A 27,679-nucleotide genomic window follows, 5' to 3' on the forward strand; every position below is an offset into this window, starting at 1 on the left:
CCTGCATCCTATTTAAAGAGGAATATTGACATGCATAATAGTGCTCCCTCATACAAGCATAAAGCAACTTGACCATGTCTTCTTATATTGTAACTGAACTAACAAAGTTAGCTGGAACATTATTGCCAACATAGGGACACATATGAAAATTCATTATGGTAATTAAACTAAAACCCTATTTAGAACCATGTTAAATGTATTTCATTTCTTTAGGGTAAATTCTGACATGGACTGTATGTTGGACCAACATTTTAGCTCACCTAGTATGGCAGGAGGGTGCAAATGTACATAGTTCATTTCTTTATATTGTTGCTGTGTGGTGCAGTTTGATATATTCCATCACACCATATATCCTGGGAACATTATGCATGGAGACAGAGATTAGAAATTCTAAATGCAGAAAAATGAAGGTTCTACTCTTTGATCATAATCTGGTCAGTCATTAAAAGGAAAGTTCAACTTTAACTAAAATGTTATATTATAGATGGACCTATTATAAATATTTTTATAATTGTTTTATTTTTTTAAGGTTTTTAATTTATTATCCTTCCAGTTTTTCTGTGTTTTTTTTGGTTGCAAGAGGTAACTGACTCCAGCAACCAGAAAACAAATCTTTTGCTCATATTTATTTTTGGGCCGCCTCCTATTAACCTTCCATTCTGACGTCCAGGCCGCTTCCAGGTGGTCCTTGCAAGCAAACAGCAGTTAAAGTTTAAATGTTAGGCAACCCTATGTGATTGTAATCACTTTCCTGATACCCTGGACCACAAACTGCACTGGCCCTGGGGAACTTCGGTGCGAGCGATACTCATTCTGCTTTACACTAGATGCACATGCGCAGTAAAGTGAAAAGCTGAACTTTAACCAAAAAGCCCCTTTTTTTTACTTTACTGCATGTGTCGGCCCTGGGATTTTGAAGAAAGAAGAGGAAGAAGAGGATTGCTCGTGTGTAAATTAAAAATAAACAAATAAAAATGCACATTAATTTAGAATGTCACTGTCTACATCAAATTAACTGTTGATTTTAAGGTGAACTACTAGAAATTAGGTTTCTAATTTTTGAAACTCTTTGAAGCCTTATACTGTGATTAAAGTACTACTACTATTAAAGTAAACTACTTAGATACTTTATGAAGCGGAACCTAGAAACTGCATCATAGTGGTATCAGAGTTGCAGTTTTACTGGTTAAAAAGCCCCCCCCCCCCGTTTTTCCAGAGTCCCGGGAAACAGCAGAGTAAGGAAAGCAGAGTTACATGGCAGGAATATCTATTAAGCTGTGCTCACAGAGCGTGCATCGGTGCCCAGACTGCAGCAGAACAGGTGGTGCTGTAGCTACGGTATGCGGGTGTTGCCATGGTTCCATGGCTCTCTTGTACCTCGCCAGTTTTATATATGAAATGCAGATGCTGTGCAGATAACGCAGTGCAATGATTCCTGCTAGAAAGAGGAAGGATTTGCAGTAGGAACTCATTTGCTAGCCAAGACATTTTATATTGGGTGCTTGAGTGAAATAAATTGCAGGTTAAACTGGGTATTTAAGAGGGCAACTCAGGAAATAATATATATGGTAATGTGTTCCTTTGCTTAAAGGCTAGTATTAGTTTCATGTACTTAGGAATTATGTATTATGTGAAGTGTAGAAAACTATTACACTTGTGATTTGATATTTGTAACATTCAATCTTCAATATATTGTATATGGATATATATATAGATATATATATATATACATAAAAATAATGCACACTAGGAATTTTTACCAAAAATTTTAAGAAGTTCCGGTGAGTGTGGTACTATTTCTCTTTACCTATTATTTTCTTTATATATATATATATATATATATATATATAGATGTAACTTTAATTTGGCCTCATTCTCTCTAGACTATTTCTGCATTCAGGACTTCCTAATACTCACCTTTAAGCTTTTTTAGTTTGTCCTTAATCCAGCAGCTTAAATCATTGTCTGCAGACAAGTATATTCCCTCCTCTCTCCATCTGAAATCCCTTTTATCTTTTCTAATCAAACATTGTGTTACCCACTAAATGGTTTACCTTTATTTTTAAGCAAAATCTTTTAGAACCCACTAATATTTGCAGGTTTTACTTATTTCCCAGTGGTTTGAATGTTTTATGACTGTGCTTTCCCCACTCTCTCTACCCCCATATTCAAGCCCATTTTATAGTTTTAGTTAATGAACAAATGCATTTTTGCTGTGACCCCGGCGCAAGATACCCCATACTCAGTTTAAGGGGTGCAGTGTTCCCGCAGTAGTGTTATGTCAATGGCCCACATAACTAATTGTGGAATACAAAGATTGTTTTGCAGACACAAGTCAAGGGGACAATGATTTACTCGGTTTTCACTATGTTGGTGTCCTCCTCTTGTGTTTCTAAAAAGCTTTGTCCAGGCCTGGACTGGGATTCAAAATAGCCCTTTGCATTTCAAGTACACAGAGGCCCAAACAGCTCCCATACAGGCCCAATATTTAAAATATGGCTTTCTACCATATTGATATTTAGGGTATAGTTCCCTTTTAACCTAAGCTCCACTATATCTATGCTTAATGTAGAGCAAAGGCAGGCAAAGCATAACAAGATCAATGTGAGATCAGCTAGGATACCAGAGCTTAAAGGCAATTAATTAGTGTGCAGAGAGCACTTTTTGTTAAAAATTCAGTGGTTTTAATTAACCCTTTTGAGTAACCTGGTTTCTGTAAACCTCTCTATTATGTCATACACACCTGCCTACTGAATGCAGCCTCTTGCCCTCTTTGTTCTTGGATCTGAGCAAATGTACCCATAGAACCATATATGATAGATAAGAACTAAACCTTTTATTTATTCCTCCCTTTTCAGCAGTTGAGTTTGTTGTGGTAAGCACAGTTGCCTTGGGTTTGCTGACACAAGATTTCTTGGAAGTGATGTTTCTCCCATGGGATATCTGCAGTTACAGTATTACTGTTTGTTAACCAGGAGATACACAACATCACTTTAACCCTTTGGTATCACTGGAGCAGTTCATGTATGATAATCAGGTTCAAGGGAAAATATATACTATTTATAAGAAATATTTATCTTTCTTTAATATTGTTATTAAGTGAAAAGGAAACCTTTATTTATTGGGGCATATCACTATGTTTGCACCCAGAAAATAACACAGCTCTGCAGTCCTCTAAACTAAAGCAATGCCATACTGCTATAGCTTTCCCAGGTGTTTCTCTCAAAGACTTACCACATTAGATTAAATGCCTAACTAGGGATGCCTAGGATGAGAATGGTGAGAAATATGAAGACATAGTTTAAGGCAATCATTACCTGTTATTTTTAATTTATCCCCAATGGGAGACAGGTTGCACATTCACAACAGCCTTGCAAGACAGTGTTCAAGATTCAATGTGAACCTGTGATGTTCCACATTTACCTTTTAAATATTATAAATTTGTTTAAACCATATAAACCTTAAAGGAATGCTGCAATGGAAAAATATATTTTTTCAAACCACATCAGTTAATAGAACTTTTCCGGCAGAATTCTGCATTGATATCCATTTTTCAAAAAAGCAAACTGATTTTTTATATTTAATTGTGAAATTTCCCAGGGTGCCACAGCCATGTGAATTGACTTGATAAATTTCAGTCACACTGAAGACACACTGGGCTACTATTAGCAGCTACTTTTTCACGACTACTAAACACCAGAAAATACCCTGCCAAAGACAATACTGAGAATTGCCTCTTGTAAAAGAGACAGGTAGAGACAGTTATCAGTAAAGTATCAGCATTGTCTATTTTAGTAGCCACGACAAGTAGCTGCTACTAGAAGCTCTGTGTGTCTTCACCCTTACTGCTGAGCTGCAAGTTGGAGTGATGTCACCCCTCTCCCAGCAGCCAATCAGCAGAATAATGGGAAGGGCGCAAGATAGCAGTTCCCAGTAGATATCAGAATAGCACTCAATAGTAAGAAATCCAAGTCTGGATTGGGACTCCTCCAGTTACATGGGAGTAGGAGAAACAATAGGTTACCTGAAAGCAGTTCTAATGTGTAGTTCTGGCTCCTTCTGAAAGCTCAGACTCAGGCACAATGCGCTGAGATGGCTGCCTACTCACCAATATTACAATTTTAAAAAAATACATTTGTTGGTTCAAGAATAACATTTTAAATGGTTAAGTGAATTACTTGCTATGTAAACAGTGTAATTTAGAAATAAAAAGTACACCATAAAAATCATGACAGACTCCCTTTAAAATCTTAAAACACTAAGGAAAAGTAGTTTATATTTCTGCACTAATGTCTTTTAAGAAAAATATTATTTACTGCCCAAAAACACTGTCAATAATGATTACATTTTAATCTCTGATTACTTTATTTTTCATGACGATTAAAACCTGCCTTCTGCTGGGCTACCCACAAAAAAATTGTTACACAACTTGCAATCTAACCACACTTCCCCCACGTGCAAACATACACTCACTATGGGAAGTAAGGCAGGAAAGTGTAGGATGGATCCACAGCAGGCCCCAGTAACAGGTCCTGACCCCACTCTTCCCCAGGACTCCCTGTGCTATTTGAAAGATTAATTGGTGATATATCCAGGAGAAAGATATATGGAGCTATGTAGTATGAGTAAAAGTAGCAATAAAATTACTATTTAAAGCAGAAAATATTATAGGTATAAAGGTTTAGTAATATTGTTTGGCATCAAATATTCACTTGATGTTTATAACATGACATGGAGAGGTTGCAATCGCGGGCCCCTTTCTCCTAACGCACACCCCCTATCTATACCCCCCACAAAACCAAACACAGACCTGTATTTTCTGGGTGGAAAGGCCACAGCTTACTTTAATAATAACATAACAAATTGTAATCAGTGTTTTATTCCAATACACTTTACACCAATTACATAAACATAGGTTACATAACATTTAGCTGCTGAAGGCTGCATTACAATTCTTACCATTATAATGACTTAACCTTAAATTAACCCTAAACCTTTGAATAACCCTTTCAAGCCTGTGACTAAGCCTCAACAACCAAACTTTCCCACCTCCTGTGCCTAATATGACTGTTTTTCCCCCAAAGCCTAGCCCCCTGGCCTGCCCCTCCAGAAAAGCACCTGTCCCTTAATCTATTTAGCTCCTTTTTGGCTCCCCCTAGGGCAGCCCCACTATGCTTAAGCTGCGACTAATCAAACCAGTACCCACTTATTACCTACTCCCAAACCCCTTATACCTGTTCCAGGCTCGCTCTTCTGGGATACTGGAATAGTCAACTCCACCTTTGACTAGATACCACTGCCTGGCAAAATCAACCTCTGAGAATGTCCCTTAAAGGTGCACAGTTATGAAGGGAGTCCTGTTAAACACCCTGACCTCCTCATTGGGACCACAGCTGCCTCTCATCTCTTTTTCTAGCTATTAGACCGGGGATCCCCAAACGTGAGCCACATTCAAATATAAATGTGTAAATGTGAATAACCTGCCCCTAGCTAGCCTAACCAAGAACAGCATACAATAACTTACAATCAGATTCCTAAGGTAGCAGTCTCTTCATGGTAATAGGTCCTTGTTAGTAGTGATGAGCACATTTTTTTCAGGCACGGATTCATATCGAAAATCCGCATTTCACCAGTTTAATTTTTTTTGCAAAAATACGGCAAAAATTTACTGCAAAAAAAAATGTGTCAAGACAAAAAGTTTACCGAGACAAGAAAGTCACCAAAACATAAAAGTCACCAAGATAAAGAAGTCACTACAAAAAAATTTCTCCCACTTAAAAAGTTGCCTATGAACTTTTCAGGAATTTTTCACCGTTTCAAAAATTTTGGGGAAATTGTTTGGGCAAAACAGAAACAGATTCACCTATCACTAATTGTTACTGAACAATCTGTGACCATTAGGCGTGTGACCTGAAGTGAAACCAAACAAGCTGGTACAGATCAATTCCAAGTTTGTTGATTGTATAATATCTAGTATATGGTTAAGCATCTCCAACTTCCATTAAGCATCTAAGACAGTGCTGTCCAACTGGCGGCCCCCCTCTGTGTGGCCCCCCACCTGTCTGGCTGCTTTGATGGCTTACTCTTGTGTAAGCTTTAAATGGTATCAATACTGTGATTAACTGCCCCCCCTGCATGGTTCACACCTCAGATTCAGGCTGTAATCAGGCTGTATTGTTTAATCATATAATCCCCTGTGTTGTTCACACCTTTTAATCTCTGCATTGTTCACCCCCTGCAGTGTTCACACCTCAGACTCAGGCTGTAATCACCCATATTGTTCCCCTGTTCACACCTCAGGAGGAGTAGAAACCCACAAATAATCCCTGCACACTACAAAAAGAACATATACTGAGGTGGTACTTCAATTAAAAAGTTTTTTAATATATAGTTTTTTAATATACAGTGCAGACTGTAGGAGCAGTGCCAGCATTGTGTCACTGTAGGCTGCCTGTGTGTGCCATACACACAGGCATCATAGGGCAAGCAGAGTATGGCACACACAGGCAGGGTAGGGAAGGCAGAGTATGGCACACACAGGCAGAGTATAGCACACACAGGCCAAGTATGGCACAAACCAGCCAAGAATGGCAAACACAGTGAAAGTATGGCACACGCAGGCAGGATAGGGAAGGCAGAGTATGGCACACACAGGCCAAGTATGGCACAAACCAGCCAAGAATGGCAAACACAGTGAAAGTATGGCACACGCAGGCAGGATAGGGAAGGCAGAGTATGGCACACACAGGCAGGGTAGGGCAGGCAGAGTATGGCACACACAGGCCAAGTATGGCACAAACCAGCCAAGAATGGCACACACAGTGAAGGTATGGCACACAGACAGGGTAGGGAAGGCAGAGTATGGCACACACAGGCAGGGTAGGGCAGGCAGAGTATGGCAGGTTTTTGCTGTACTACAACCATTAATATGGGTATGGTCATGTGATAACATGGGTGTGGTTTCAAAAAGGGGAGTGGTCAAAACTGGCTTCCATTATCGGCCCTCCACCACGTAGGTCGGAAAAATTCCGGCCCTCGGTACAACAGAAGTTGGACAGCACTGATCTAAGACATTGAGGCTGGGTTTTCACTCTGCTGTATCTCTTATAAAGGTTTTACAAGGTTTTACAAAGTTTTTAAATTCTTACTGTTGAATAATCTTCTGTTTCAGAGGCTTACAGGTGTAATCTTATGAATCTAATCTTAGGTCTAGTATTATGAAAGTGTCTTGCTAAGGGTCTGGAGTGGTTTAACCCCTTTAGTTCTAAGGAAGGGATGCTTTTAAAGCTTTTTTGTTCAGTCTCTGTTAGTGGATTCACTGGCAATAAGGACTAATTATTTACACTCAGGCCTGTAAGGAGCCTTGTTTGCTAAATAAGTTGATGCATCATCCACATGGACTTTTTTTCAGCTAGTCCTTATTGTTAGGCCTTTAATGTTTTCACTATCTCATATTGTCTAACCTAAAGGGCTTGACTACTAAGACAAAGAGCAGTTGTGAAAATGGACCCCCCTACCACAAAACCTTGGACCTATTTCTGCCTTTTTCAACAAAACTTACAAGAAGTCCCATTCAGCAGTATAGGAGGCCTTGGCAACATCTAATGCCACCAATGCCATCAAACCCACATTATCATATGCTGTGGGTAGATTCATTTGTACAATATTTAACATTGGCATCAAGTCAATGTGAGTTTATTTTATTAGCTACTGGATCACCTTTACTAAACACTAATCTAAAATTTCCCCTGTAACTCCTAAATCACAGGTTGCCTGTGCAATGCCAGAACTGTGTAGTCTTTTTCAGGTTTGCCATTTTATGGACCAAATGGCTGCAGGGGTCCTATCTAACTGTATTCTGCAGGCCATGCTTGATCACTGACAGTTCTATTTTAATAATCATTTTTTCTCCAGCGATACATGCAAAACAATAATAGGAAGTCTTAAGGTTGGCTAACAGATTTGTCAGGTGCTGATGACATTGGCTCTGTAGTTAGAGACTGGCACCATGTGGCATCTGCCATTTTAAGCTGCTCCCTTTTCCAATTGCAGTGTTAAACAGCTCTGGGTTTCAGAGTCATCTATGTCATCCGAACAAATGCAGTATATTAGCTCTCATGCATTAACTGCAATCAGGTGACATTACAAGTTGCACTGTTTTAACACTGCCTTAATTTGTCTGCTTTCATTTTACTGCTTTCCAAAGTTACTATGTGATGTGTGACTAGATTAAACAAAAACAAAAAATAGATCACACATGTCAGTTAGTTACTTATGTGGACCAGCTGTTTCACACTTTTAGGTATGCCCCTTAAATATCCAGAATTATCTTTAAAGAGCTGAGTTGAGATGTAGAAAAAAATGAAGCCTGAATAGTGATCCTGAAATACAGAGATTTCTTTTGTGTGTGCCCTTGTGAGTGAAGTGGGCACAAACAGAACATAGAAAGAGAGAGAGAGCATAAACTCTCTGTGACTGGCTTGGGTAACAGATTCTCACTACCTGCTGCTCTTGTTTCCAGCTGTTTGTTCTCCTACACATACATTTATTTCTGCCTTCCTACACAGCAATAATCCTGCCTGCATGGAAGGAAACATCATTGGTTCCTAAAGCCTTTCTACATTTAACTCCTACTCAGTCTTTTCTCATCTTGTCTCATGCTGAACATTTATCTTTTCACATTATAAGGTGGGACATCAAATATAGTACAGCCAGCCTCAGAATACATTACTTGTCTAACACATTACATCTGGTATACAGTATTACAGAGCTAAGTCACATCTAGAGTGTCACTCTGTCTCTGCTCTCTCACTCTAAAACAGTTTGTATTGGTTTTAAAGGAACAATTCAGTGTAAAAATAAAACTGTATAAAATAGATAGACTGTGCAATATAAAAAATGTTTCTAATATAGTTAATTTGGCAAAAATGTAGTCTATAAAGGCTGGAGTGGGCAGATGTCTAACATAATAGCCAGAACTCTACTTCCTGCTTTCAGCTCTCTAACCTCTTAGTTAGACAGTGACTTTACGGGGGCACATAGGATATAACATTTTAGTTAGTTTGTGAGCATACAGGTCAGATTCAAAAGCAAACTAACTGAACAGTTATGTCCCATATGCCACACCATCAAGTCACTGATTGGTTACTGACTGCTAACAGCTTAAAGAGCTGTAAAGAAGAAAGTAGAGTTTTGGCTATTATGTTAATTATCCAGCCTTTATAGATTACATTTTTGCCTAACTATATTAGAAATATTTTTTTTTTTTTTGCGCAGTCTATCTGTCTTACCCAGTTTCATTTTTACACTGAACTGTTCCTTTAATAAACTGACCTTTTCCTGTTAGATAATTCTTTAAACACTCCCTTGTCCACCAGCCCCTAAAGGATCCTAGGCTGTCAGTGTGGCCCCTTGTACTCTTTAGCTGGGTGCTACATGTGGTTCTGTCAGCTTTTTGGTACTTTCCTTTGTGTTGCTTTTTGGTACTTTCCTGTCTTTGCTATTGAATCAGCAGCAAGAGCTCACCAGACTTATATAAGCTCCTGTTTACTCACTTTCCAGTTTCATTTATGCTTTTTATTTTCCTGCTAATCTTACAGTGTACACTTAAATTCATATATTTTACATGCATTGGAAAAAATTACTTTGCCAGTATGTTTGTTCAACGTGTCTTATATAATTGCTTCAACTAAAATGCAGAAAGCAACATTATTATTCATTACAGCTGAATTAACAGAATTAAATTAGGATTAAATGTTGCACCTTCTCTAGAGTATATGGCCTGACTATGCTGGAGGCTTTATTGTATAGGTTTTTGTTCTGGGACTCCGTGCCCTCTCCAAGCAGCAGATCTTTGCATTAATATGTTGTTTTTAATGCAGTGTTTTTGCTCTGCCATTTATAGGTACCTAAGGCAAAAATATATATGAAATGTATATGACAGGGACATCATCCTCCTTTCAATATTTATGAGATAGCAGATTTACCCTTAGGCAATTCTTGTCTGTGGCTGTACAAAAATCAGTCTTGTTCAGTGTACTCAAAAAGCATTCTAAATATTATTATAATTCTTTGTTATTTGATATTCATTTGTGCCACTGACATTTGCTTTGACAGGCAATTAAAGATATTTGTTCCATAACATAAAGTACATTATTATACAAATATTTAAAGATTCCAATGCTGATGGGGCAAATAGTAGGCAAGAATGAAAGTAAGATAGAGCAGATCAGCAAGAAAAAGTGGAACTGGAAGGATGCCTTATAAATATATAAAGTATGCATTCCAATATATCCCAAAGGTTCTGTTAATGTAGAACTACAAACAACATAAGCATTTTTATGGGTTGGGAGTATGAGGGCAAAAAACAGTTTGATAAATAATACCTAGGATTCAGATTTTGTCAGATTTGCAGGATAAATGCTGGGTGGGGTGTGTATTTCAGCCAGTGAGAAACACCTGATACCTCTGCATATTTCCTTCTTGCACATGAGCAGAAACAAACAATGACAAATGGCTTTTGGTTTTGCCTGGAGTTTATACAAAGCAGACTGAACTATCACTTTGTGGGGGGGCCATAAGAGTTACCTAGAAGGATGTTATACAAACATGCAAACACCACAGTGGCAGTGCACACTAGAGCAACGCACATTTACATTCTATAGAGAATCTATCCACTTTCTATCCACCTAGCACCTTTTTCCTGCCATACATCAGGTACATTTTGGGTACTGCACAAACATGCACAAAGAAGAGATAGAAGAGGGTAGCCAGGGGGGAGGAAGGCACAGAAGTCTTGCGCTTTACACCAGTGATACAGTGTCACTTTAACAAAGGGCAGATGCACACTGCTGGGTTAGCCGCTCTAGTTAGCCAGCAGATGCATGAATATAGGGACTGCAAATAATGGAAAAGAAATTAAGATATTCACAAGATGAGAATTAGCCCCGTGTGGTCTGCAATTTTGCAGATTGATCCACAGGACAATGAGTAGATGCACATATGCTATCCAAGCAAAGCACCATCTCCTCCAAAATATTTGTATTTGCAAAGCCTGCTTATCTAATTGACTGTAAGCATAAATTTCCTATCAGTGAAGGCCCCTTGCTGTTTTCCATTCAAATGTTTCAAAATAATATGCTAGTTAAATGGAAACATTCTAATGGCAACATTTTATCAGATATATATTGTAAGGCTGCTTTCTTTCTTTATTCTCTCGCCTTACCAAAACTAAACTGCCCGACTGTATTAGTACTTGCTTTTGGTGCCAGAGGATGCTGCCAGGCTACTGGCTATTATTCTACAGATTTGTTAAAGGGATTCTGTCATGATTTTAATGGTGTAGTTTTTATTACTAAATTAAACTGTGCATATTTCAAATAATTCATTCAACCATGTAAAATGTTATCCTTGAATCAATTAATGTATTTTTTAGATGTAATATTGGTGTGTTGACAGCCATTTTTTGTTTGTTTGTTTAATTTGGCCACCTAAACTGGGACCATGGGAACCAAGCCATAAATTTGGGTCTGTATAATGTATACGATTATAATGGGAATATACTACAAACTGCTGTCTTTGCCATTGGGAATGAACCCAATCAAATTATTTATGCAACAGCCATTCAAGGCCTTCTGAAATTACCAATAGTTGATCACCAATTTTATTTAGGGGTATTCAAGATGCATTGATAGCTACTAGTAGGATAGCAAAAGCCCTTACATAATTAGGACTATGATTACAAAAGCAAGCATATAAGTAGTTTCATTCAATACGAGCATCATAATCTTTGTATTTAAACTAACATTTAAAATAGATTGGGATTTAGACTATCAAGCATAGCCACTGTGTTTCCATTACAAAATCAGAAGGACATTAATATAAATGAGACATTGCAATGGACCATTTACATTTCTCAATTTATATATAATTTGCCTGCCTACTTAAATCCAATTTAAGTACAGTATTACATTGGAATCAACAACCATACATTTATATTTTAGTAGAAAAAAAGACATATATTCTCTGTTCTCACGGGGTCATTTTCAATCAGTGTGGGACTGGGCTTACCGGGCCCATTAGGATTCCTACCTTGCTGCCCCAGTTGCCACCAGCTACAATCCCTCCCTGCTCACACGCCATGTTGCTTCTCTTTTGCTTGCGGCCCCCCCACCCCACACATGCCATGCCTCTTTTCTTTTAGGCTGATAGCCCACGGGAGATTAGTCACCTGCAGTTACTACCGCAGGCAAGTAATCTCTCTGAAATTCCTTCCCACCTAAGCAAAAAAGGGAAAGTTGTGCTCACTCAACCTTTAGGCAGAGGTGCAACGAGGGTCTGACCACAAAATCCATACAGACAGAATCAAGAGGTCCTGTGCACTCACCTATTATCAATATAGGGCTAAGACTTTATGTGCATTAACTACAAAAGTATGCCCCAATATTTCAGTACTATTTAAGTTGCCCAACTACATCAAATTCATCCAAGACATATCTATATGGCTATAGTTTATACAGGAGCAGTGGCCAGCTCCATGTGGTAGCTGCCATCATTCCCAGCTCAGGGAGGATCCCACTAGCAAAATAATCACACACAGTTTTACAGCAAGTATAATTTTTATATATATGAAATGCAAAATGCAGAACAGTTGTAGAATGCAAATACTATAACACTGCTATGGGAAACCTGTGTGGTTTTAGCCAACTGCTGTCTCAGTCTCTCCCAGGACACAGTCCCACACTCCCTTCCTAGAAGAAATACCTTTGTTCAGTTCAGTTCAGTCCTGACCAAGTCCCTTCCTCCAAGCTCTTTTAGTTTCCCCAGGTAGCGCTGGGGTACCTCTCCCTTTGGATAGGCAGTTGCTCCCATGTAGCAGTCACCCGATCAACACCTGTCCTCACACAGGGGACACACACCAGAGATAACCAGTCACCAGCAGCTTGGCAGACCTCCCTCCTTAGGGTCTAAAACTCAAATGCCTGGCAGAGTACAGTTGCTGGGAAATCACTGATGGTTCTGGTGTCTCTATCTCTCTCTCAAGTGCTGGCAAAACAACAGGGGCTACCTTTATAAACTGCTGGACCAGCCCCTGATTTTTGGCTCCAAACCTAGGCACACCTTTCTCTCCCAACAGTGCACTGTGGCATCCAGCCAATCGGGTTGCTCTCCAGTCTGTAATCGGGCTGGATGATGTCACAGACAGAGAAACAGGGGAAAGTGTTCTCTGATCCCCTACAGCTTTTGTTTTGTCCTGATAATTTTTAACCTTTGCTCGCAACTCTTGGGGTTCAGTGACTTCCGTCTATGGCGGTAAACAAGTTAGGGGTATCTGTAGATTATGGCCATAGATGGAATGCTGTTGATTTCCTAGTTGCGCTATGGAGTGCAGACCTGTAGCGCTGTAGGACTGTAGTTAAAGCTTTTCTAAACAAAAGGCCTTCATGCAAATGTATCTTAAGGCCATTCTTTAAAGTCTGATTAAAGTGTTCTACACCTTCATTAGCTTGTGGATTGTACTGAGGTGTTAAAATGTGACTTATGCCCTTCAGTTGAAGGAAACCTTCAAATTCTTTTGAAACGAATTGTGGCCCATTGTCTGTAATAATTTCTAGTGGAAGTCCCCACTGTGAAAACCAACCAAGGTTGTGATGATGACTTTAGAGGTAATGATTCCTGCTGTAGATACCTCTGGCCATTTACAGTACAAATCAAATGTGACCAACAAGTACCTTTGGTGTTGTGGTGCAACAGAGATTTCTACACATATTTCCAGCTGAATTGTATCCCATGGCGATTGTGAAAAAGGCCTAACTTGTAGTACAGCAGCATGTCTTCTTCAGATTTTTCCCACTGAGAAGCAAGGTTCACAGTTTCGAATCAAAGTTTCAATTTGTTTGTCTACGCCAGGCCACCATATTGCTTCTCAAAAGCTGTTTTGTTCTCACCACATCCAAATGACCTTCATGGGCCATCCTGAGGACTGCTGGCTTCAGTTCATTTGAAATTACTGCCCTATGCCCTCATACTAAACAAAGATCTTTCCAAGGTGACAACTTTGTTCTCACTTGGTAGTATGGCTGAAGGTGTCCTGGTAAAACAGATGGCCATTCTCCCCATAAGTATGTTACTGTTTTGTTAATCAGTGGGTCATTCTGAGATAAGGTCACTAAGTCTTGTGGTGTAACTGTAAAGACTAATGAATTGGATATCACTAGACTGGCTTCTTCCTCCTGTGAAGTCTTTGTCTCCTCAGGCTTGAAGACCACACGTAATCCTCAGCTTGATTCAATTTTCCGGGTCTGTTGCAAGCTTCAAAGTTGTATCGATATAACCTGTCTGGCCATCTGTGAATACGCAGTGGAAGATGGCCTGGTATATAGAGCAAGGAAGTTGATGATCTGTTCTCAGGGTAAACTTCCTGCTATAAAGGAAATGATGCTACCTTAAAAGCCCATATACAGGCCAATGCCTCACGCTATCCCACTGCATATTTCTTCTCAGCTGGAGAGAATGCTCGAGAAGCAAAAGCAGCAGGGTGTTCCACCCGTGTTGGATCTGTGATAAGACTGCACTTATGGCAACAGCTGAAGCATCACAAGAGACAAATGTAGGTACATTTGGTGAAAAATGTGCAAGGGTTGGTGCTGAAGCAATACAATGTCTCAGTGTACAGACTATTGGGAACATGCTGGTGTCCACTCCTACAGGACATCTTTTTTTAACAACGCACGTAATGGCGTTGTGATTTCTGCATAGCTACAAACCATAAATAATAGTTTGCAAATCCCAAAAAAGAAGCAAGTTCTGCTCTGTCTTTTGGTTCAGACAATTAATGTACAATTGACGATGGATTGTAAGGGTTTAATTTCCAGTGATGATAATCTATGACCCACAAATTCAACTTCAAATTGTGCCAAAACCTATTTTGCTTCATTCAAGGTGAGGTTATAGTCCATCAGCCTGTGGAACACCTGATCAAGGATTGCATTGCATTCCTTCAGAGAGGGTGCATGGGTAAGTAGGGCATTCAGATATATTGTCCAGTAAAGCCTATGGATATTTTTCATTCCAGATAGTATCTACTATGTGTATTTCAGCATTTGTCTGGTCAAAAACTTTAAATCTCAGTGCATGAAAGTCCAGCCCCAGTAGATGTGCTCCTTTCTCACTGACATAAAAAGTAAAGCTTCCCAAATGCTTGTTTTGGTGTGTAACGGGTAAAGTTACCTTGCCCAAGACTGAAATGTGGGTATTACTTTAGCCTAATAAGCAAGTTAGTAGTAATGGGTAATGCCGAAATGTGCATTGTATGTAGCAGAGTTTATAATAGAAACCTTTTCCCCGGTATCCAGAAGTAGTGGTATTATAACATTAGCAATAACACAGTGGCAGAGTTTGAAATTTGCATTATCCTTACCCACAGCATGCATCTAAATATCATTCTATAACATACTAAACATTAAATTAAAGGTGAACTACCCCTATAATGACAAGTGGCTATCAACTGCAGTGAGCCAAGAACATCTACTGACCTATTCAGTGTATATTCCATAGTGATGTGCATTCTAAAAATGTTAATGAGAACTGCATAAATCATCAATAATATGTAAATACTGCAGTTTTTCATAATACATTATAAATGATGTGCTGTAAATTAAACATGACATGGGTAATCCAATAATGTAATCATGCATTTGTGACAAAAGGGCATCTTGTGTAAGTTATTCAGAATAATCATTGCAAGAGAAAAAAAGATATTTTCCTTGGAAAAGAGTTTAAATTGGAGTTGCAGTTGTTTCCATTTAAGTTTAGTGACATGGTCATGTTAAATGTTATATTTTATGAGATTTTATTGACATGGCCAAGGGCCCAAACAAAGGTTTAGTCATAGTAGGTAGCCCCACTGGGCAGCTTGTGATTCCTTCATCCCTTCCCTTTTTCTATCTTACATACTTATATTTATATGGCTATACAAGTACATGTATGGGACCTGTTATCCAGAATGCTCAGGTCCTGGGCTTTTCTTAAAGAGATACTGACACCAGAGTTTAAACCTTTTCTACTTCTATCATAACATTGTATTGCATGAGCTATATCATTTTGCCATAAGTGTATTTGCCCAATGCTTCTACATTACCTATCTGATCCCCCATGTTCCTCTATGAGGGGGCGGCCATATTTGTGCAGCAGGAGGCCGTTAGCATTAGAAGCTATAACTGACAGGCTGAGAAGGGACAGTCAGGTTGGCAAAACGGTCAGGTTTAGGAACTTCAAGTAACAATTACTTACAAAAGCAGCCCTATCAGCAAAAAATGATTAACAACTTTTAATGTACATTCATATTTTATAGAGTAGTTTTTTAGTGTCAGTATCACTTTAATTAAAGGTCTTTCCATAAATTTAGATCACCATACATTGTCTACAAAAAAAAATAATTTTAACATTGTGTATGCTTCAAAAAAGGAATGATTGTATCAAAAAAGGCACAGTCACATCAAAACAGAGCATGTCAAAGGCATGGTTGTCTTAAAAAAAGTTGCGTATGTCAAACAAGTCACGTGTTACCCACATTTTGCTAATTTTTTCGCAGTTTGAGAATTTTTTAGCAGTTTGCAGATTTTTTTGGCTGAGCAAAACTGGACAGATTCACTCAACACTAACATTCACTACTGTAAAAAAAGAGGACTTGCACCATTATAGTTTATACTGTTACTTTTTATTAGAACTAAATATGGGCAGTTTAAATACATACATGTAGTTCACTTGATGACTATAGCAATATTTTCATTATTTAGGAACCTAAGATTTTATATTAAATTAGGTTTCCAGTGTTTCCATTAACATGCTCTCCAGGCTTCATGCTAAAAGTAGGTGACCTCGTTTATTAAACGTTTTTCCTTATTTTTACAGGATTTCCAGGTTTAAATATCCTTCTCCAAAACTTACAGAGAACCCTAAAGAAATGAATTTTGATGAATTTATATAAACAGGTATTTAGTATATTTTACCTTGAAAATGAATACAGGAATAACAGGATTGTTTATCTGCTACAAGAAGAGCTTTGCTACAGCTCCAAGTCATAGCAATATAAGTAATATGCCCTTCATACCTTTTGAGACCTTGCTGGAACAAGATGATAAAGATAAATGACAACTGGTTTAGAGTCCCAGTCAGGTTAAGACTGCTGAGCATATGTGATTTCAGATACAATAACCGCTGGTATCATTCTTAGCATTTGGTTGCAGAATCCTTCTTTTGTCTTTATGTGGTGCAGACAAATATCTCTTAGTTCTTTATATGTAGATTACTGATTTCTTGCAAATCTACCCTGAGACACCATTTGGCGTGCTACAGATAGTGCCTTACTGAGATAACAAGGCAAAAAACCTGGGTAATGGGAAATACTGCACAGGTTAATGGGATATATCCTTTGCAAAGGCCTGTAAAACAAATCCCTACCATCTGTACAAAAAGAATAGATCAGCATTAACAAGCTCCGCTAATGTATTCCATGAAAGAGAGGGTATGCATAAAAGTATCACTTTTCCCCCATTTGCTCACTGACAGGCGGCACCTGCAGAAATGAAATCACATTGAGCTTTCATGGCTTTTCTAATTCATATTTCTTAGTTATTTCACCTTTTTGGTTGACCATATTTATATTTATAATTATTTTCCTTAGTGCTTGATGGCAGTAATGCTGGGCACATTTGAATGCTCCAGTAAATAGTTAAACGCCAAGGCGCTGGTGACATTAACCAGAGATATTCATCAAGAGATGCACTATTGTCACTGTACACATGCTTTTGCTTTAAGACACTATAGAACTTATTTACTATAAAACAAATGCAGCTGTTGAGAACCTTACAGTAATGAATGGCATCCATTGTTATAAGGTTCTCGCACCTCTGTGTAGCATCAGTGTGTACATACTGCCTCCTGTTCTGAATCACACGCAGGTGTGCCTATTGATGCCCCACTGTGGGCCGTGTCAGTTGCAGGCTTGCACCGAAAGAACCATGCACAGAAGTTATTTTGATACCAGGCACCAAAAACGATTCCATCCCGAGCACTGAGCACAACTGCTTCTGGTTTGTGTCAAAAGCACAATTGCACTCATTTTGATGCATGAGGTTAAAGGACAAGTAACCCCCCCACAAAAAATATCATCAGTGAACAGCCTCTTTGAAATATGCCACTGGTTGTTGAAAGGTTAGTAGTAAGGCTGCAGCCTTAATCATTTAAGATTCCTTCTCCTTCTAAAACCTACTCAGCCCCAGGGGCGCTGCTGCCATGAGGCAAGTTGAGTTGACCAAGGGCAGCAAAAAGCTGATCCTGATAACTCTGAGTGCCAAAATGTTTTTTAAAATGTAAATTCAGTTCTGATAGTGCAGAGAGTGCAATTTTGCTCTCTACGCTAGCACAATGTGCCCCCCCCTGCATCCCCTGTTGTGCTGTAAAGGTAAGTGCGGGGGGCCAAGGGGGGGGCAGCATCACAAGATCTCAGGGGCTAGAAACGCTCAGCCCCTTCCCTTAGGCATTGACTTTGGCTCTTGGCTAACTGAGCATGCTCAATTCTTCTCAACTCAACATGTTTTTCTCATCCTAACCCTGCTCATCTTAACCATTACAGTGCTCAGTCCAAGCAGAACTGTGGGAAAGAACACTGCAATCTGGGTAAAAAAAACATGGCATATTATGTCCCTATTAAAGAATGTCGCCAAACTGGAATATATATATCAGTAAATATTGCCCTTTTACATTCTTTCCATTGAGCCAGCATTTAGTGATGGGCTGGGTGTAACAGGAAGTAGTGGGGGAGCAAAAGACAGAACTCTGTCCATTAATTGGCTGATGTGACCTAGCATGTATGTGTGCCTTGGCTTGTTTGTGTGCACTGTGAATCCTGTGATCCCAGGAGGCGGCCCTTAATTGGTAAAACGTCAATTTTCTATTTAGGAGTACCCAATAGCACATACTAATAAAAAAGTATATTTTTTTGGAAATGGTTTATTTAGATGAAGCAGGGTTTAACATATGAGCTTGTTTATACAATATATTTATATAGAGACCTACATTGTTTGGGGGTATAGATTTCCTTTAAGCATAGTTATATAATAACATAGGTATGTCTATAGCAGTGCCCATGAACACTATTATTACTACTGTTCAGTATTAGTTTTCTTGAGAAGAGGTTTTAGAAAGAACTATTGAGTTTAGCAACAACTGGGTTGGCATGGGTTGGCTAAGGGCTAAGCAGCGTGGAATCTCACATCTGTTTGCACATTCAGGTTAGACAGCAGGACTCCCAAGAGGTAATGCAAGAGAAAGCAGGGACAATTGAATAATCACATTCTGGTGCTAGATTAATTGCTGTCATATGCCATTAAAGGCCTAAAACCACCATCCATGATTCACCCACCCCTAGAGGAAACATATGTTGCTAAAGCTTTTTCTGGATGGTTGCCAATACTGAAGCCTTTTTTTCCTTTAAGAGAAATGCACATTGGTGTTTCAGTACAGTTGTATTATAAAACATTGTGGACCTTAAACTAGTTTTTTATTTTTAAATATTTTTAAACAAATCAGAGCAACTGCAGTGTTTTCATTGTTTCCCACCTATGTATTAATTGTGTGAATTCTATAAAGTTAGCTGCTTATATATAGCACGGCAGTAGTGACAGATCACATACAGACTGGTAAGCAGTTAAGCTGTAACTAGTGCTCATTGAGATGTTACATGCAGTCATCATACTGTTGTTATTTGCTAAACTTGGCAAACAGGCAGGGAAAAAGAATGAAAGTCTCAACAGTTACACATTCTTTCCAGATTCTTGGTGTTCCGTCGCCAGTGCTCATGCCGTCGTTATGCAAGAGTTGGCTGGCGTTTTCTTGTTTTTTGTAATGCAGCTAGGCATAGCCCTCATCTCTGGTTATTGGGTCTGTTTATCTTATATCAAAGGGATATTGCAAAGTATGCCTCAGTGCACAATATTTATTTAATTACATAGCAGAAATAAATAGGTAAACAAGGCTTCAAATATGCAATTCTCTACCTTTATGGCAATAATATGTACCTTTATGGCTGCTGTTGGATGCAATACAGCAACATCTGGAAGGTGACAGGTTGCAGGCTGTTAGTTGAGAGTGGGCCTTAGTGACAAAGATCTGGATGCACAGTATTCATGCAATGCAGCATCTAAAGGCCAAGAATGGTATTTTGGAGCAAATGCAGTTAATAAGAGAGGAGCTATTAGCTCTGTTAGCAGCATATTATTAATCCTCCAGAGTAGACAGGATATAGCAGGAATTCTGATTTTTCTTTATCCAGCATTTGCTGGGATTTAGTGAATGTAGTTCCACAATATCTGCTGAATCACATGTCCATTTTGGAATGCACATTTTTAATTAAATCTTTTTATTTCCACCATATTAGAAGCACTTTGGCATCATAAACTCCTTTGAGGCATGTCAGTGAGTGAGATTAAAGTTTGGTGTGAATGACTTTCTGTAGACCATGATCAAATACTGTATATTGTTGTGTCAAATGTATGTAATTTTTGATACATCATCTCTACACATGCTTGGTTTTAAGCTTTACATATCTATGTATTGGCAGTGCTTACCATTTCGATTTGCTCTTTTGTTTTCGGCAGATTTATTTGAAGTTCGGGTGGTTGAAAGACGTGACTTGTGTTTTGATCAATAATTCACAGGAATGACTAATTCATGGGAGTTATTGATTCAAGTCCTGATTGTTCTTTCTGTTCCCTATTGCTTATCTCCCAGAAGTCATATACAAGATTCTGAAACTGACATCCTTTCAGCACAGTCAATGTGTACTCTAGTAGCACAGGGAAACAGTATATTGGATAATCTACAGATGCTAGATATCTATTGACTCATTGTGCCCCATGAAGAGGTCTGGGAAATGAATAAAAAGGCCTCTTTTTTCTTGTAGAATATATAGCCATTCTCAGCTATGAGGTAGACTCAAGTCCGGAACTAGGGGTAGCTAGCTGCCACAGCTGCCTAGGGAGATACAGGTATGGGATCTGTTATCTGGAAACTTGTTATCCAGAAAGCTCAGAACTATGGGAAGGCCATCTCCCATAAACTTTATTTTACTCAAATAATAATAAATCTTTCAAAGTAAGGTTTCATTCTCCATAAAGGATTTTTAGTAGACTTTAAAAGTATAGCGATCCAATTTACAGAAAGACCTCATCCGGAAAGCTCCAGGTCCAGAGCATTGTTTATAACAGGTCCTATACCTGTATATATCACCAACACTGCAGTATATCCTGATATAAAGCCTGCTACTGCATTCATGTCTATAAAAAATATTCCTATGGCATCCTACAGAACTACATCCATAGACTCACCTGCACTTGCTGCTTGGAAAGGGGGCATTTTATACAAAAGGTAGGGCTATTTTTTGTTGGATATTTTCACAAATTTACTAATTACTAGAACAGACCAGAGTAGCTTAGAGATTCACTAGAAATAATATAAAATGTAACTTTTTGTCGGTATACTGTAAAACTGTGTAAAAGTGTGTGTGTATAAGTACAAATGAAGACACTTAGGGTAAAATATTTGGCTGTGGGTACTACAGGTCCAAAGTAACTCACTAGAAACCCGCTAGAGGCAGAAGGTAGTAGGTTGGGTAATAGTTGGCCTGTCTGTCTGCACAAAGCCACTTGCACTCATTTAATGCTATAACCATGAATTGCTACAGCAATTCAACGTAATTTTGCTTTTGGAATTATCATAATTTTGTTGCATAATAAATCATAAAAATGTGTTTTTTGGCGACAAAATCATATTTTGGCACAAAAGCCCACAAATCGTGAAAAAAATGTGTTAGTAAATGTCCTTCTTAGTGACTGTTCAATTGATATTCATATTTTATTTTGTATGGCTTTTAAATAATTTGCCTTGTCAAGACACATCCTTACACTACTATGGACACAACAGAAGTCATATACATAAACTATACACCCAAACCATGATATTTGAGTTTGGGCAGAGAAATACCCATTAGATTGTCCCTCTTGTTTTTGATCTTTACTATTATTGACCATGTAACCTGTGGCGCACACTATCCAACATGTAAATTCTTTATTGTAGAAGAATTAATATATATGGTTTCCCATCATTAGCATCTTAAATGGGCAGTGTACCCCCCCTTGTTTAACACAAGTGCAAGGCATAGGGCTTGTGTTAAACATACTGTTTGCCTATTGAAAAATCAATGGTTTCTGCTATTTCTTGCACTACAAAGGTCAAACAGAGAGACTGGAGCAACTACATGTTTAGTCCTTGAAAGGTATATAAATAGATTACCAGTAAACAACCTCTTCCTTCTACCTTTGTTGTGACTGTTTTGTTGGCAGGAATCTTCCTCCTATTACCCTATATTAACATATTTATTTACCAGTTGCTAAATTGTCCTAAATAGTGCCCAGCTCTAAATTGTAAACTCAGTTGTCTAAATAGTGCACAACTCTCCTTCCATGCCAGTAGCTACTGTGTGCTGATGCCCTTTAGCCCTGGGGTGTAATTACTGAGAAGGGAGGCAGTGTGCCGCATGTAATGAGATCCTAGCCAACAGCTGGGAGCAGTCGTGTGACTAGCAGCTGTTCCCAAAAACCACCGCCAAAACCATGGATTGTACCTGAAGGCTTTATGGCATCAGCAGGCAGGGACTTTAAACTAGTGGTCAACAATCTGCTTTATTTGATTTTAGCATTTTTATTATTCTATTATTTAGGATTTGAATTTTTTTTAACAGAATCTATAAACTAAAGAAGGGAGCTGGCTTACAGCACTTACATGTGGTGAAGGTTCTTTATTATGGATTTGTCTACATTTTTCTCCATCGTTTCTGTTTATTACATTATCCTTATGAGTCAAGATGCTGTTCTACAACAGTCACTGTATGTTATTCTTCCCTTTCCCTATTCTCCCTTGATGCTTGGGTGTAGGCAGAAGTTGCAGTATTGTTGTGTAAATTACAGTATGTCAGTCTGGAAGCTGAGCTTCTTATAAGATCTAACAGACCTTAGTTTTTTGCGGGTAACATGTGGGTAACTGATCTGATTTAGAAATCTATTCTGGAGCATATAAAATGCGTATGTTGAGCTGGAATACCCTATCAAGTCTTAAACTCTCTCTGGGACGAACCTCTGAAGAAGAACTCATCATGAGATTAACAATATTGGGCAAAGTGCTGTGCAGCAGCCTAAATCACCATGCACGGTACCAGTAACGGTAGTGGTATAAAGAAAACTTCTATTAGATTTTGGAGTAGAGGGAATGATTGATGAATCACGCCTCACCATCTGGAAGTCTGACAGGCAAGTCTGGGTTGGGCGGCTTTCTAGAGAATGCTGTCTGCCTAAATGTGTGGTGCTCAATGTAAAGTTTAAAGAAACAGAAATATTGGCCTGGAGCTGTTTTTGTGGCTTTAGGTTAGGGTCGCTGGTTCCAGTGAAAGCAAACCTTATCTGTAAGTGTACAATGACATTCTTGCCAATTCTGTACTTGCTATTTGTTGCAACAGTTTGGGGAAAGCTTCTTCTTATTTTAGCATAATATTGGCCCGAGGCACAAATGGACTGCCCTACACATCCATATGGCATGGCCCTAGCACTCAAAATTAATTTAATTAATTATAATGGGAGTAGAAGAATCTGCCGGACTTTACACAACCCTGAACTTAACAGAACTAACCACCTGTGGAATAAATTGGAATGCTGATAGCCAAATATTAGTGCCCAACCTTACTCTCTGGTAGCTAATTGGAAGCAAATCCCACCAACAATATTCCAACATCTAGTGGAAAGCCTTCCCAGAAGAGCAGAGGTTGTTATAGTGGCTAAGGAAGGGCCAGCTTCATGTTAATAACCTTGGTTTCAGAAGTTGTTGGAGCTGTTGGTCATATTGGCTATTTGGAGCCACCAAACCTTCTTGTTCTGGTTAATTATTTCTGAGGCCTTTGATCATTGTACTTCTCAGAGTAAGGAAATAAAACATGGCTAATGTAACATTATGCTTTAGGGCACCATTTACCCTAAGTTAATCATTGAAAAGTAATATCTTCCCTAAGTTCATCTTTAGAGTTGCCACCTGCCCAAATTTGACAGAGACAGCCCGGTTTTTGGGAGGACTGTCAGGGTCAAAACTGCCTGTCCGGTTTTTCAAATTAGGAAAACTGGGCAGGACTTTATTAGATTAATGCAGTGAATGGCCAATCACTGGTCTCCACATCATAACCCCTGTCCCCAACATCACTGGTCCCGCCCCTGATGCCAACCCCCTTGCCTGTACTTACTAAAGTAAATAGAATGTTTGGGATAAGGGATATTTCTGTAATTTAGATCACCATGCCTTAAGTCTACTAAAAACTAATTTTGTCATTAAATAAACCCAGTAGAATGGTTTTGTCTTCAATAAGGATTAATTTTATCTTAGTTGGGATCAAGTACAAGGTACTGTTTTATTATTACAGAAAAAAGGAAATCATTTTTAAAAATTTGAATTATTTCATTATTATCGAGTCTATGGGAGATGGCCTTGCCATAGTTCGGATCTTTCTGGATAATGGGTTTCTGGGTAACGGGTCCCATATCTGTATATATATTTTGTGTATGGCCCCAACACCAGAATTGGTATTTTTTTTTTTTGTATGAATAAAAAAGTCACGACAGGACAAAAAAGGAAAGAAATACAGACATACAGTTTCATGGAGCTGTTGCTTCTTCTCACTATTATACATGTATTACGCTGCTAATAAAGATATTCTTACTGTGTGAAAAAACACATGGTTACCTAATGTAGATCTGAGAATAATTTACAGAAATAAACTCTTAGGGTGAATATTATTCTTCCAGGGTGTTGATTTATTCAAACCATGTTTATTGGCTGACAATCTGAGAGCCATAGAACGACATTCCGGGGAAGGGTACGCCAGTGAGGCAGAGCGAGAGTTAAGTCTGTGCCTGATGTATTGTGGAGTGGGTGTCAGAGGGAGGCTGAGCTGCTCCTCCCTGATTCTCTTTCACACAGCAGCTGCTTTCTGCTGCCTCTGCTATCCGCTTGTATCCCTGCATCTCTCTGTCTCCTTCCACTACTGTGGCTTTATTTGCCTTTTTACTCACTATTGAGATCTCCAGCCTCTCTGTACAGTCTCTTGACTTCCCCGCACCTCTTGCAGTGGTTGGCCCTTCTTTGGACACCACGGACAGAATGGTAGGTTATAGTTAATTATTTCCAATATTTCACAACACAGTGTGGTTGTTAGATTTCTGTATTGAGGAGGGGGTGGGGAGAATTATTGGGGACCATTGGAAAATGGAAATGACAGAAAGCATTGAGGCTTGAATATTGTCACAGAGGAGAATAAGAGTGTTAGTGCATCTGCAAAGCTGGGATTAGCTGCCGTCTGCGTTTAAGAAGCCTTACGCTAAAAACAGATTAAGTGCAGCTCTCTCCCTTGCTCATGCGAATGTTATGTCTGGGTGTTTCCATCCAGCTGGAATCTGAGATGGAAATTCTGTAGAAGGCAGCCTTAAATGGCAGAAATATGTACATTTATGAATTTCCCAACACCAGGATGATAATCCCTTGCCTGCTTGCTTTCCTCCCTCTAACTCTCTACCCTTAGCATTGTGGGAGTCAGAAGAAGAAGGGAAATGTCAGGGGGATCATCATTTAAGTGCTCAGCCTTTCTTTGGGTCTTCTTCATGAGAATATATGCTAAAGCCACAGGGGTACAGGTAGGAATGTGGATTTAGAGGACATTTGTGAGAGAAGGGCATAGGGTGACAGGAATATGAGAGACGGTTATTTAATTACTGCTCGTGCTCTTCCCTTCTCACTTTTCTCCCAGATGGATCAAGGTTAAAAGGCTATAGAGGTCTCTCGTGATATCTTCTTGTATGTGGGAAATATGTTTTATAGAACAGCTGTGTGTCTGCTTTGGAGTTGTGAACTACAACTCCCAAATTTCTTAGCCATTGCTTGTCTGATATAGCTGGTCTAGAAAGTTCTGTGGTTAGATTTCTGAGCTAGGCCTGTGCTTCACCTCCCATAGGCTTACAGCAAAGAAAAGAACTGAAACCGTTTTTCACTGGAAGGTTTTATCTCCATGGTGACCGTTTCCTCTAGGTACCCGAACGCCTTTCAGTGACGGTTGATATTCATAGCATTAACCTTCTCACTGTTGTTTCTGTTACCAAGGCAATGTTTAAACCCTGCTCTCTGAACAGGTTAATTGTGAATAGAGTCAAATGTCGTTATTCCAAATAAATCTTTAAAAAAAATCTTCTAAAAAGTTCAGTAACATTTTTGTCTCTATAATTAGACAGTATGCTTGTTGCCTTTTTCCAGGAGTGCATTCTGTCCCCTGGGAATTCCATTACTAAACCTTTAACAGTGCTTAATAATATGGATGGAGATGTAACCTATATTAGACACCTACAAGAAGACATTGGCAAACTGCAGCCCAGTAGATGTTGCTCTCCTACAGCTCCCATCATCCTTAGTGACATATGGCTGGCCATTTATTTGAACAGCCCTGCTCTACAGCTGCTAATGTTCAGCCTCTTTATGTAGAATGCAGTGAGAACTGACTCCTTAGTTAGGTGCATCTAAATATATGTGACAATTAAAAACATCATTTTAAAGCTCATTACACTAAAATTGGTTATTACGTTATTCGTTTACTGTATACTAGTGTTTATATGTATATTAAGCAAAGTATTTTCTCACTTATGATCTTAAAAATTAAAATTACCATTGTGGTCAGGCCGGCAATCTGTCACTTCTGGCAAAAGCCGGAGGGGCTGCTGTAAGATGCCATAGGCAGTCACTATTTATTGGGCCTGAGGGGGCTCTTTGGGCCTCTGTGTACTTGAAATGCCAGAAATACATTAAAAATGTATTTTAAAGCTCTTATCTTTGATTTGTGATGTTGGCAAAATGTACCAGTTTGAGGAAATTTTCTGATTTTCAGGTTTTAAAGCTAATTCAACAAGAGTGCAAATGGCCATAAGCTTCTAGCCAGCATTCTCAGGCAACATTGCTAGCCAACATCATCAAGGTGGGAATTCTAGGGATTGATCATGGCAGCTGGAGGGCCAAGATACATCATCATCATTTATTTATATAGGGCCAAGAAGTTGTTGCTGTTCTGAAAAATACTTATTTTTAAGCCACATTCTGATTTGGCTGTGATTGCACATGCACTGTTCTGGGTTTATTTCCGTGAATGCATGTTTATACCACTTTGTTAATAAAAAAGACCAAGGATAAATGATTGCACGCAATTGGAGATTTGCCAAGTGTGAGCTGTTGGACTCTCTTTGTCACTATCATTAGAGAGTTGGCTTACGTATCTGATGCTTTGCCAGTGATTCCATTCTTCTTCATACAGTTCCTAGAGGCATCATAATCGCAATCTCTATTATGCAATGTTGTCTGATTATCTGAATGTCAAGGTTTCCTACAATTTTTTAGTTTATTTAAAATGATCAGTACATAAATAAAATACATTGGGATCGAGAACAGAGAATATAGAATACAGAAAAGGAGTTAATTGAGCAAGGAGAGATTGTTTTTTCTGAAGAGAATGGTTAGATTGTGATAATGTAGAAAAGTAATGAAAGACTGC

The 27,679-nt window shown here is 38.8% G+C and overlaps 1 protein-coding gene across 2 annotated transcripts in view; it reads left to right on the forward strand.

Annotated features, from left to right (window-relative positions):
* The window catches only part of map1a (microtubule associated protein 1A), a 74,876-nt gene that overhangs the window by 15,515 nt on the left and 31,682 nt on the right, over positions 1 to 27,679 (forward strand). The window contains exon 1 of one of the 2 annotated variants that reach the window (XM_002932264.4): positions 25,008 to 25,257. The exons of the other annotated variant lie outside the window; for it this stretch is intronic. The gene's annotated coding sequence lies outside the window, so the exon portion shown is untranslated. Of the gene's footprint in view, positions 1 to 25,007; positions 25,258 to 27,679 lie in introns of those variants that run through there. 2 annotated transcript variants of the gene reach the window in all.

This window comes from Xenopus tropicalis, chromosome 3 (genome assembly GCF_000004195.4).
Source record: "Xenopus tropicalis strain Nigerian chromosome 3, UCB_Xtro_10.0, whole genome shotgun sequence".
Classification (NCBI taxonomy): domain Eukaryota; kingdom Metazoa; phylum Chordata; class Amphibia; order Anura; family Pipidae; genus Xenopus; species Xenopus tropicalis.